The sequence below is a fragment of the Falco cherrug genome, chromosome 1 (genome assembly GCF_023634085.1).
Source record: "Falco cherrug isolate bFalChe1 chromosome 1, bFalChe1.pri, whole genome shotgun sequence".
NCBI classification, from domain to species: domain Eukaryota; kingdom Metazoa; phylum Chordata; class Aves; order Falconiformes; family Falconidae; genus Falco; species Falco cherrug.
In genome coordinates, this window is record NC_073697.1 from 96,978,648 (window position 1) to 96,992,327 (window position 13,680).

General features: G+C 43.9%; 1 protein-coding gene across 15 annotated transcripts in view; it reads right to left on the bottom strand.

Moving 5' to 3' along the window:
* PITPNM2 (phosphatidylinositol transfer protein membrane associated 2) overlaps positions 1-13,680 on the bottom strand; it is a 141,411-nt gene that overhangs the window by 91,870 nt on the left and 35,861 nt on the right. Inside the window, exon 1 of one of the 15 annotated variants that reach the window (XM_055710273.1) lies at positions 3,112-3,130. The exons of the other annotated variants lie outside the window; for them this stretch is intronic. The gene's annotated coding sequence lies outside the window, so the exon portion shown is untranslated. Of the gene's footprint in view, positions 1-3,111; positions 3,131-13,680 lie in introns of those variants that run through there. 15 annotated transcript variants of the gene reach the window in all.

Below are 13,680 nucleotides of genomic sequence, written 5' to 3' on the forward strand. Positions count from 1 at the left end.
CCAGGGACCGGTGACTGTGAGGTCCATCCTCCAGCCTACCTGGCAACACCAGCCTCTGCAGCTTTTTGGCTTAATCTTCTCAACTCAAGGGGACAGAGAAGGCATCTCTTGGATTGCCGATTCTGGAAGTGGCACCTCTAGTTAATGTCAAACACCCTCTGCCCCTTCCCTGCAGCACGATTCAGGAACAAAATTAGCACAAGCTAAGCAAGACAGAGAGTGACTCTACTGCAGTCATGAGGGTTACTACACACCACCCAAACCCATGACATTTCCATAGAAACCACAGTGGGAAAAAGAAAAGCCTCAAAAAGCTGACAAGATAAAAAATACATGGTGAAATAAGTAATTCTGGTGGGGAAAATATACATGTGCAAGATCCACCCCAGTTCCCCAGCAGCTTGGGCATTCAGAGGTAACACAGTTAACACCAAACTGATGCCAACAAAACTTTTTTTCAGATCCCTCAGGCTGCCTTGGTGGCAGTAACCATCCTTTCCCAGCAGCGGTATTACAGAGGACAAACTTGTTGGGCATTATAAGCAACTTTCTTCCCTGTTACTTATGGGGGTGTTCTTGTTGTTAGTGTCACTAAACACAAAGGAACTTCTTAACTTTTTCTTACATCGGGTAAAGCCTTCCAGAACATAAGTCTTCCTCATGACCAGGATCAATTAAGCAAGTAAACACTGGAATGTGCAAAAGAAGCAATTGATTTTTTCGGTCAAACAAACCTCCCCGTAGGTAAAGAACACTCAACAAAAGAAACACATTACTACCACTAACACACATTTTCAGCTTTAAGCTAATAAGCCACACCTAGCAAAAAAGAAGAGTTTAAATATGTTCCATTAGACACCTGCCTACTCCAGAGAAGTGGTTTTGTGTGGCATCAAAGAAAAAAAAAAAAGAGAAAAAGGGGAGGAAAAAACCAGTCAAGAATGCTAAATGATGGCTTTTAAATAATTTGTGATGCTCTGCTCTTGTTCTGGAAAACTAGTCATATTCCAGTGCTTGGCAGAAGCCAGCCAGCTTTACCAGGAGAGATGTGAGCATGCAGGGAAGGAGGACGTTTGTTACAAACCAAATCGTTCAGTGAGATGTCTGATACATCTCCAAACCCTTTCCACAGCTTGCCCAGTGCTAAGCTCCATTGACTACACACTACAGTACCTCTCTACAAAAGCCAGAAATAAAAGCCAAGCCAAATTCCAGAAGGTTTGGACGCAAAACTGGACACAAACATTTTTGAAAGATCAGAGATGTTTGATTCAGCCTCATTAGCTCAAAGAACAACAAATTTTAGCGTGACTGTCACCAGGACCGTACAGAAATTCCCACAACAAGCACGACCCTCACGCAATAAATAGCAAACTTGCATGCGGTGGCATAACTTGAAGCTGCCTGCAGTGCTTCACGAGAAGCTGTTCTGCTCAAACAGCCCACCTCAAATTAACGTCGCCTGCTGCAGGCATACATGCACTTAAATCACGTGCAAGTTAACGCTTAGCAGCTCACGCCACCGAATCTTTGCTTTCCCCCCTGCTCAGCTTACACAAGTCTACGAACGGCACCAGTTGTCAAACAGGGAGCTGCAGGAGCAAGAATGTAACGTGTGCATCTTGCTCTCCTATTATGGTTGTGATGTTATGAGCAGATTGCCCCTGTTTTTCCCTTTGGTAAGCCAAAGGTTTACCACTAGCAACTTTCATACCTAGCACATGACTTTCTGCTTAGGAAAAAAAAAAAAGAAAAAACACAACCAACCAACCAACCAAGATTGCTTTTTGGGTCTTGAAAAATACTTTACTCTGACGGATATGGTTTTTTTCTGCGATTAGTTTCTAAATATATACTCTACCTACCTCTTCATCAAAAGCGGAGTTAAAGTCAATACATTAAATGGTTTATCCTGTTAAGAGGTTTTACAGCTGCTTAATAATGAGTTCTGGTAACTGCTGCCTGTATACATGTATTATTGTAGAAGAGTCTTTAAAAAAAATAAAATCTGTGTAATAGCATAACCTTCCCTTTCAGCTGCATAAAAATGCCACACTCCAATCAAGATCATTGTTAGCAAGAAACTAAAAAAAAAAAAAAGAAAAATCAGAAGAAGCTATGAAAAACAGTAAAAATCACATTCTGATAACAGCTTTACTGCCACCATATTTTACAAACATCCTATTTAAAATTACATGTGGAAAAAAAATGATACATGAAAAAGCAAATCTGGACAGGAGATAGAGCAAATACGTTGTGTTCTCTGACAAGCGGGATAATAAAAGCAGAATCGTAGACTAGAATCTGACCTTTAAGGGTCAGTCACATTTTCCATGTGCTGTTAAATATCTCTTGCAAAAGCCGGGGGGTGGGGGGTGGAGGGGTCAATTCATTAAAAAACCTGTCAGTGTTTACATGAAATAACTCATGAGAAATTATTATTTTACAAATCAGAACAAGTCTCATTACATATCTGGACAAGAAGAAAGTTTAGCCTCACTCTGCCAATATTTTGGCATTTAAAGGTTTTACACATCTCAGAGTTTAAGCCTCAACACAGCCAGGCACTTCCATCGCACAAAATAACATGCATTCCTCCCTCTCCAAGCACAGAGGCACCGAAGGGCACAGCAGCTGAGTTCACAGAGCACGAGAAGAACGTAAGCATTTCTTTAGCCAATAAAAACAAAATTCAAAACAAAGCCACAAATACAAACTCAACCTGGACTGCGAGCCCGCTGCCTACAGAACAAGCTGTTTGCCCTTTAGCTTTACTTACCTCCCTGAACAGAAAGTCATTAGAGGATGCTCACACACGGAATCAAAGTTGCTGCCACCTTATTACCTGGACTAAGGAGCCATAAGCTCATACCCCAGAGCCCCCACCTCTTCACCACTTCCAACCAGTAAGAAATTTGACATTTAGTAAGAATATCTGGTTATTAGGATTCCACATTAAACAAACAGGTTGAAAATTGAGATAAACTTACTACAGCTTAAAAAAAAATAAAAAAGGAACAAGCCCCACTGCTTTTTCTGCTTGCTCATTTCACAAAAGCTTGGAACATCTGCAGGAACTACCTCACCAAATATATCCCAGGGCGTACTTACTATTTATTCCCAGGCAAATTTCAAACCACCACCCTTTGCCAGAGCTGGCTGAAAACATGCCCCTGCGGCCGCCCACCTTCAGGCTGCATGCCTAAGCGAGGACGACAGCAAGCGAGCAGCGAGGCTGTGGGTCCTCTGCAAGGTGCTGGCCACCAGCTGTCCTCTACAAATGCTGCTTATCTCACCTACAGCAGAGATTTCCTTCATTCGGCTTTTCTGGTCTGAGGCTACTTTCAGTCAGACTCGGGTAGATGAAAGAAAAGGAGATACAGAGGCACGGTTAGAAGCAGAAGTAATGAAGATGCTGGAAACCAAATCAAAACAGAAGATACCGGTTTTAAGGAGCCCACCTCTATTAATCTCCCTTTGAGAGGATAATAAAAATGTTTCTATTCTAATGATGATCTTTGAGGAAAAAACTCAGTATTTGGTACAGGGAGAAAAATCAACTTTCAGACTGAACAAGTGAGCAGTACTTCCGTTTATTTCCATTCCATTAGCTATGCCAGGTAAAGTTATCCCCACTGCATGTTTCCACACACGACTTAAAACCCAGAAAGATCCCGAATTTAAATCTAAAAGAGGGATTTGAGACAGCTTTAGCCAGGTGATGGTCCCCATGAAGAGCAAATACAGCAACACAGCAATTCTCTGAAAAGCTGGGGGGTTAGGGTCGTTTTTTTCCAGGAATTCTGTTTAATGATACACTTTTTTTCTTTTTACCTTTCTGCCAGCTTCTCTAGAAGAAAACAAAACAAGCCTCCGTGACTAATCCTTAGCTTTGCCAGCTGACAAAAACCACTGCATTACCACACCGCTTTTAAAATAAAAAGAAAATTATAATTTCTCTTTGGGGGTGAGGAAAATGTGAAGCACACGCTGGTCCTCTGCCTTCCCCTCATCCCCGAGGCATCGCTCTGTACCAGCATCCTTAATGACCCAGGGCTGGCGCTGCTCCCTTCGCTTCAAGGAAGCCTGTAGAGTACAGCGATGCACGTGGACCGGGCAGAAAAGCCACATTAAGGCAGAAAGAGAAAGAACTGCCTCTCCGCGATACAGGAACCGCTGTGAGAAGTTGCCATGGAGAAAAGGGAACTGCTGAAGTGTCTTGAGGTACAACTGTGCCCAGAGACATTACAGCAAAGCCAGAGGGAATACAGAAGCAAATGGATTTAAGTGCTCCCACAAACCTGAAGCTTCCAGACGAGAAATTACCAGTAATTACTAATAATATAATTTTCATTCAGCACTCATCAGCATGAACCAGTTCTGTCCTCACAACAAAGAGGAACAACAAAAGCCACAGTTACCAAATGAGCTTATTAAGATCTCTGGGATTTTTGTTTTTGAACTTTCCTAACCATCAAAATTGGTCTGAATGCACAAATATGATTACAATAAAAAGGCCCAGTATCTTCCGGACACGGCAGCATCAGATACATCATCATACTGCAGAAAGCATGGACCAAGGAAGCTCTCTTTCAAGGGAAATGGGGCTGCTCCCCTGGAGTCACTCCCCGTCCTACAACGCTGCTCCTTTGCAGGAAGAACTGCTGTACAGGAGGGATTTTTATTCCTGTTTCAAACACGGTCCTCTTTAAAAGAGCACACACTTAACAAATGGCAGAGGTAGCTAAGCAGACTGTCCAGACCACAGCTCATGGGGCGGAAAAAATAACCTAAACCAAATACCCCCAAAAAACCCAAAAGAACAGCACAGTTGAGAGGTGCTAACTGAGAGCCCAAAGGCTGCAGCTCATTTTCCTCCTGTGCCTGGCCCTGTTTCCCATCCAAGTAAGGCAGTAAGCCCAACCACGATCAGATCCTCACTTCGTGAAGATCCAGGCACAGGCAACACCGCCTATGGTCTGTCCAGCAGGACCCACCTACGTCAAAAAATTAACCTCTAGGATGAAAAGATCACAAGGCCACTACTGATGGCCCAGTGAAGAAGATGCAATCATTTCGAAAGCAACTCCTAGAAGAGAAGAGAGGTGCAGCAGGACAGGAGGGCTTCGTCCGGCTCTGCTGAGCCCTTCCAGTGCCTCCCGCTGGGAACTGGGGCACCAGGAGGGCAGAGGAGCCCTGTGGAGGCTGCTGTCCCCAGCCGGCAGGAGCAGCAGCCAGACCAGGACACAGCTTATTCCAGAGTTGTTTTTAGCATGAAGGAGGAAAGAGAGCGCTAGCTATCCTGTATTACTGCATCCACTCAGTTTGCAGAATTTCAAACTCTATAATGATATGGTTCCTGGAAGAGCACTTTAACCGAATTAAAGGACATCTCGTGAGCACGCCCTTGGCAGCAAGATGTCCATGATGTGGAAAGACTCCTGACTGCATGATCCAGGCGCTCCATAATTCAGTTACATGCCCCTTTTAGCAGAGGTGAGAGGCAGGTGTTTGCAAAGCAGCTTGCTCTTAAAGCTTGTGTTTTGTCACTGGTGTGGGGTTTTGGTTTTTTTTTTGGTTTTGGGTTTTGTTGTTTGGTTTTCTTTAATGTTGTGTTTGTTTGGGTTTTTTTTCTTTGTCCTCCCTCCCCCCTTGTATCTTTTAATTATGAAAATGAATTGCTGTTCTTTCTCCTTTACCAATATTGGTTGTGCTGCTGAGAAAGCCCTTGTACCAGAGAAATACTCGATTCAAGATGAAGCACGGACTCAGTTTTCTTTTGAGCAGGAAGGACAGAGACTCTTAAAGCTTCACCCTACACTAACCAGGTTTGGCATTGCCCAGACACACTTGCTGAAGGAATTTTAATGCAGTGGAAGAAGAGATTTTCCACTGCAACAAATACTTTATACCGTTTTCCAAACTAAAATACCCATTTGACAGTAGATTCAGCCCATCTTCAGCTTCATTCATGGTTTGAAACATGCCCTTAAAAGGAGAGTTAGTTGTTCTCGTGCATTAAGCAAAGCTGTGTTAAAATGTTTGTTTCTGATGGAACAGGGAGACAGACATCGGGAGGAAGCAAGCTGTGTCTGAAGAGCAGAATTTCTGGCAGATGGGTCAAGAGCAGCAGCTGTCTTCAAAGAAAACACATGCATCTTGACATACTTAGGGTTGCCACTTGGAAAACATCACAAGAGACAGTGTACAGCAAGGGGAAGAGGGACCGTTTTTGAGAACAGGTGTCGGGATACTGTTCTCCTGAGCCTTTCCAGTGGGTGCAGCAGATGGATGTCTCACTGGGCAAGGAGAAAGTCAATAATGACGCTGTACCGGTTCATGACTACCAGAAATACCACAGCTTTCCTGCAGCATGATCACCACATGCATGAGAACCGCCCTTGCTTGCCTGACTCCAAGTTGAGCCACTGCTGTTCCCAATCAGGCTTGAATTTCCTTGGCAGCACTGTTGCCCTGTGCATATCAGGAGCACATTTCTCCCAGGGAGAGGGTGGAATTTACCTACACAATGCACAAGGGATTTGAAAGAGAAGAACTAAAAAAAGTGACATGTTTTGGCCAATGTCCTTGATGTGAAGCAGATGCCTAGTGGAGGGATGACCAAGAAAGACTGAACCTGAGTAGCCAGAGTCCAACAAGGCTGAAATGAGAGTTCATGCTTAATAAACAAATGACCAGGTTTTACAGTGCTCATTACACACCACTTTCTGCAGCAAAGGCAAAAAGCAGCTCCACAGACTCTCCACAAGTCAGCCAGGCAAGCTCGGTAAAGGCAGAGGGCTGCTGCTGGATTTACTAAACTGTGTCACGGAAAGAGCCACAGATGCCTTATCACTGAAATGTTACAGAGATAACGTATGTGTGTTAGCTGCCTCCTGGAAATGCAGCAAAGGGCGCTTTTATGCTTATTCTTCATTGAAACCAGTGTACCAAATCTTTTGTACTAACAGAAGTTCCAGACACCCAGCAGAAGATGAGAGCATCAACGTTACCACCACATATTTTGAACTGCCCTGGCCTCAGAAAGCTCTCTCCAGCCCCTCTTTCAAGATGTTATAAGTGGATTGTTTTCCCCAGGTAGCAGCAGGGAGACCCAGGAATTGTTACAAGCAGAACGAGTAATGAGTTTACCAAACCCCTTATGCCAGATGAACTTAAAATGCTGCCCTAAACACACTACATGGTAACAGTAATTAAATAATAATCAACATTGTGCTCCCAGGATTTTTCCATTGAAGGAAAGCACTTAAGGAAGCCTTTGTCAGGCAACTGCGTAGGTCCAGCTTTGCTCATTCCTTCTGGTGAGGATGGGGAGGCAGCACTCCGTTTTCAGAGGAGCACCACACAGGTTAACAAGCACTCTTGCTTTCTCCATTATAGCTCAGGGATACAGAAGAATATGAAGTGTGATGTGAACATGTGGTTTAGTGAACACACAGGAGGGCTGCAAAAAGATGAGGAAGAGCATTAGAGATAATCATGTCAAAGACGGAGCCAGTCCTACGAGTCTTCTGCAAGTGAGTGCACAAAGGATTAGTCCTGAAAAATCAGCCAGCTGTAGAGAAGAAAGCAGGGCAGCAGAAGGATATCTCAGTCAGCAATGCTGATTATAAAGGAAAATAAATCATCATTTCTATTGCAGGTACCCTCGGCATCATTTTAAAAGATGATCACCTCTTTGGCCTGGTAACATCAGCAGGATTCAGGAAGAGGAGGAGATCACCTCTGAGTGCCTAGTTGAACTTAATTCTGCAGGGCAAGTCCTGTAACAGAAATACACTCTTACTGTCAGCCCTGCCAGCAACCAAAGAGCTGACAAGCAGGAAAGCTGTTTGCTTCATCCCATATTCAACAGGGTCATCTCTTCTCAATTGTTATTCCGAGGACTCAGTCCTTCAACTATTTGCTATTTATGCACATTGTTCATCTGAGCGTGCCTCGTACTTGTAAGCATTCACCAGCCTTCAGATAAGGCTTGCTCTATTCATAAATAGCAGAGCTCAAGCAGAGAAAGATCCCAGTATTAGTCAGAAGTATTGAGAGAAGGGAAATTACGTAGCAAGTACAGACAGAAAGCCTGAGTATGTGTGTTACATATTTAAATGGTGCTGACATTTCTTCAAAGCTTCATTGGGTTTTTTATGGCTTGGGGAGGGCATTCTTTGGGGCATTTTCTGGTTAATTTTTTTTTTGTAAGTTTGCAGTTGCAAAGGTAAAATTCTTACAAAAAATGATCAAGCAGCTGTTACTGTTGCAGTGGAAGAAGAGGGTAGGGAGAGGCTGAATACCATATAATCAATATTTAAACTCACTGTGGAACAACAAGTATGGCTCAAAGGAGCAGAGAAGTCAAACTAGAAAAAAAAACCCAAACACCCACACAACAAAACCCCATGCACACACAATCCATAAAGTTTAGATACTTAACGTATTGTCACAAGAGACAGATTGCTTAGAACCAAGTACACGCAGAGGAGGGACCCATGCAGCATGCAACATGCTCACACCAAGGAGTAATGCCCGTTTCACTCTGCGCTGCTGTGTGCTCAATGAGAAATCTGAAGGGGTTCACACTTCCTCAATACACGGCCCTGGCTGAAGGCTGGAAAACACATGGCTTCTGCTAATCCCTTAATTTATTAAAAGAATTTCTCATCACAGAAAAATCCTATACCCACTGGAAACCACACTCGGTGAACACAGCAACTAATAAATACAAAGACAACTCAAGAAATTTACAATGTTATATCTTCTGAATTCCTTACCTTATTAGCTAAACTATAAACTAGCATTTTTCTTCTTCTTCTGTTAAGATTCCCCCTCCCCATAACTGACATACTGCATTACTGCTCCGTTGTTGTTTTAACAGATTTTCCACCGCCCCTCGCAGTCCAAGAATTAATGTGCCACTTTAAGCCCCAAACCTGCGCAAACACAGGTGGGCAGAGAGCCTTCCTGAACTCCAGGCTACAAATGTATGTAGGTAGCAGAGTCCTCTTCTGTGCTGCTTCAGGATAAAAAACAAGAGTGAAAACCAAACACCAAACCTTTACAGAAACCTTTTTTTGCTCCACCAACCACTTGGACCGAAACCAGCTTCTCACAACCAGGCTTTGGCAATCCCCCACTCTCTTACACGAAGCGAACCGAGCCACCTGCAGCGTTACGCTGCACCGCAGACACTTTCCTTCCAGAAGCGCCCACTCTCCAATTTTCATCCTTTGATGTACGTGGACACGATAACCTCTCTTCAGGCTAAAAACTGCATAAAATAGTTATAGGTTGAAGAACATGCAGGAACAGCAAAATAAAACGAGCATTTCTGACATTATTACACTGGTGAGTCATCAATTAATTCTTGTTTGTCAGCTCCTATAAAGGCCGAGATCCTCAAAGGCAGCTGAGGCCAACAGACCCTGGACTGAGCTGGCAGCCAGGCTCGGGCCCCCATGCCCAGAGCCAGAAATGCCTTTTTCCCCCGTTAACTGTTAGCTGCCAACAAAAGCAGGAAAGGATCGGAGAGGAACTTCAATTGACAACATCCTTCCCTCCAGCCCCTCTCCCAACTGCAAATGCCACCACAAGACACTCGGTACACAAACCCCAGCAGTATTTTAGCAAAGCCCGACTCTGCCAGTCAGTTCTGTCCCTCCAAGGAGAAGCCGCTCCTCCACCACGAAAACCCAGAGTTTAGTTTCTGTCCCTGATGCAGTTTTACTCCAGATTCAGCAAATGACCTTTCATCACTCAGCCAGAAGCCCTTCGCTGCAGGTGGCACGTCTTAACAGATGCCCAGACCTCAAGTAACAGCAGCAGCAGATCAAAAAGCGCCATCACACTGACACGGAGTAACAGAGGCAATACAAAAGGCAGCTCACTTCAAGCTAAGGCAGAAGTGGTTCAGGGAATTTGTTTGCATAGTTTGCCCTTTATTAAGATCCTGTTGGCTGGGATGCACAGGGGAAAATCAGGGATGTATTTGTATTTGATGGCATGGACCACATAATAATTTGCAGTTTCTATACCCAGCTGACACATATATCACTTGTATTGAACACATGCTTTATTTCCTTTATTCTTACTTTCCAATTTTTCTTTCCTACGGCGACCCACTGTGTCCTTAATATACTTTTGCTTTCTCCCTTACCACGAGCTCTGTTTGAACAAAGTTTTGCAGAACAGAAAAATCTGTTCCCTGATGGAGCCAGCCTTCCTCAGCCTCTTTTGTCTGAGGAAACAGCATTTAAACATTAATAGTAATCCTCCACCACTCAGAGCTAGGATAGCTAGTGATCAACAATACCAAAACCCCCAAGTCAGCAGGGACCAAGAGTCAAGTTTCTTATTCCTAAAAGCCATTTCTACACACCCCTGTTGTGTTGCAAATTTAGATCAGCTAAAAAAGAAGCACCACAAAGGGAATGGAGCTTGTTTGGTGGCCAGCATGGCTTTCTCCAAGTGGGATCACAGCTAAAGCATTCAAAAGTCCCATTAAGAAAGTAGCAGCCTTTTGATGTTAAAGTGACTTACTGCTTTCAGAAGACAGGGCTTGAGTACATTGGTGATCCACTATGGTATTGGGAAATTGTGTTTCTGGTGCCTAAAAGCTTGTGGCTCTTGGACAATTCAAGTTACAACATCGGATTTGAGCAATAGAACCTCACACTGAGCAGCTTGAGTTTTCCTTTGCTAATTACCAAAAGCCAATGTTGGCAAGGAATATTATATGCTTACCCAATTGATTCAATTAAAGATTGCCCATTTGTGCACATTTTGAAAGGGCAACCCCTTCTGCCTCACCTCTCTTTCACTGTTATATTTAAATACATTAATATTTTAATCTTCTAAAAGTACAAGCAACCTATCTCTTCTTTAAAAATAAATAAGGTAGGGAATGTGATCATTTTCAAAAAGCAATATCTAGAGAAAGGTATTAATGTAGATACAAACATGTTTCCATATCCCTAAAGCATACAGAAGGTCAGTCCAAAGTCACAAGGGACCAGCAATTTTGGATGCCCAAACCGACGCCTTATTTTAAAAGAAACAGTTTTTAAGAGATAAACATGCAACCACCTACTAATCTCCTGAAAAAACAAGAGGAGCAAACAGACTTCCATCACTTCAGAGAGCTATTTCCTTCCATGGTTTACAATTTTAAAAAGATAAATTAATAAATAATATAATAGTAATAATAATAATAAAGAGACAGGAAGAGACAGACAGACATCTGGGTTATGTTCTAAACGTAATTAGAAGCCTGACAACAGGACAGAATCATGTCAAACAAATTACCAGCAATGTGTTTTCATTCACAGGGTGACAAGTCAACAGGCAGTCAGTTAAATTTAAGACTGATGACATACCAACTCCTTAAATAAAATAAACACACTTACATACACGTAAAGCAACAGGGAGCCCAAACACACCATCGATTTCCCTTTGGGCAGGGCTGAACATCTCTGTTATATCTGAGAAGTAATGAGTGTAAGTATTTTAAGGGGGCGGGTTTGTTTTACAAGCAACTGCCAGTTCTTTGCGGGTGCCCAAGCCAACATGCCTTGGGCCCCAATCCTGGAGCTGCTGAGCACCCCTCAAGTCACCGCACACCGATGCAAGCATATATAAATGCATATATAAAGTGACACTACAGAGTGCAACTCCCACTCGCAGCACTGCCCGCGGCAGGAACCTCCAGGAGAAAAAGCCATAGAGGCCTGAACAAAGGTCTTCGGAGACCCCGCACCTTCATGCCGCATCAAATGACTCCTTCTCCCAGGTTCTCCAGCGCTCCCAGACACCGCAGACAGGGAAGGGTTTGCCAGCTGAGCTCGGGTACACTTCCAGGGGCTGACTGGCACATCCCCTTCCCACTTGGAGGCTCTCAGGCTTTTTTTGGTCAGGGTAGGGAGACACAACCCCACAAGCAGAGGGGAACTTGCTGGCTGAGGACTTTTTGGGGGGCTTTTTTGGTCAGGGTAGGGAGACACAACCCCACAAGCAGAGGGGAACTTGCTGGCTGAGGACTGCACACCCCTAAGTAACCGTCAGCCTGGGCAGTGATGGTAGAAACAAGACTTCTAAGTGACATGGCTCTGCCAAAAAGCGCTGCAGAGTAGACCAAGTCTCAAAGACTGAAAGTGGTGCCTGTCAACACACTGAGCAGAGACAAAAGCAGCTACAAAACACTCCACAACAGTCCCCACGCTAAACTTTAGGGTCCCGCTGGAGGACAGGTCTGCTGTGTGTAAAAGGACCTAAGGACGGCTGCCAGCAATCCCTGGGCACGCGGGGGTGTGTTCGTGCAGGAAAGCAGTGCCTTTGCTTTCCACTGTGTCCAGGCAGCTCCTGCCTGACAGTGGGTTTCCAGCACAGAGCTGCACCCCGGCTCCAAGGGACACATTCTGCTTCCCACCTCAGCACCTGCAGGGACCAATTTACACAAAGCTTCAACTTTCCACTTCCAAGGCAATTAAAAAAATCCCAAAAATAATAATAATAAAAAAAAAACACCACCACCAAACAAACAACAAAACCACACCTGAAAATCTTAATCTCCTGAGTACCACAGGGGGAACACGTACAGCCTGGGGAGAGAGCAGTTACAGAGACCAGCTCTTCATTTTTCTTGCAGCAATAACTACCTATTTGTTTGCATCACGGTTTCACGGGAACACCAGTGCAGAGCCAAGAGATGACAGCTATGACATAAATAGAGGGGAAAAGCAAACAGACTCAGTGCAAAGCGTTTAGGCAGCAATGGGACATGATGGTGGAGACGCCAGGCTGCAAGGAGAAACAATGCAGCACGACAGAATGACAGATGAAAAAAGAAAGGTTACAAAAGCAGAACAGACTAGAAAAGTACTTCTAGGATAATAATCCTTGCCTGTGTTTCTAATTATATCTGTAACACTTAAAGCTTAAAGGATTTTAGAAGGCCAATTTACTTTTCGTCCTCTGTGCCATTTTCTGTTGGCATTTGCCCTGAATACCTGAAGACAAATGGTTGGTTTCAGTATCTGCTAACATGTGGGTGTGCAGCTGGGGTGAAACACTTCCTGGGAAACTAAGGCACAGAGCTGAACTGGCTAAAATCCCTGCATTGGGACAGGGACCAGCTGAGCAGCCCCCATCAGACATGCACCTGCTCTCAAACCTACCCATGGCAATGCGAACCCAGCACTGCCACTGCAGGAACTCCAGGCACCTTCTGGTGAAAATTTTAACAAACCAGAAAAACATCAAACAGCACCAGACTGCAAGTTAGACATCAAGTCCAAATCCTTTGGGTAAATAAATATACACGCGGTTTTCGATGGGCTATGCAGAAGGCTGATGAGACCAGCTGGAATGATGACAACCCAACAGAACTGTGCCTGGACAGGAGCAGATACAGAAAGCGGGGGAGTTATCCTGTTAAATTTCTCTGAACTCTTCAAGCAGTTCTTTAGAGCTTTGTATTAACCCATTAATACAGCTATGCGCTTACAGCTGTGAACAATTTCATTTACATTAGACATGAAGCATGAACTGGCCCAAACTACTCAAATTTGAAACAGAGGAAATAACAGGTATTAAATTAACCCAGCAAAGATGCAGCAATTTTAGTTGTAGAGCTATTCAGAGTAGAAGTACTCTGGAGAGGAAAAAAATACT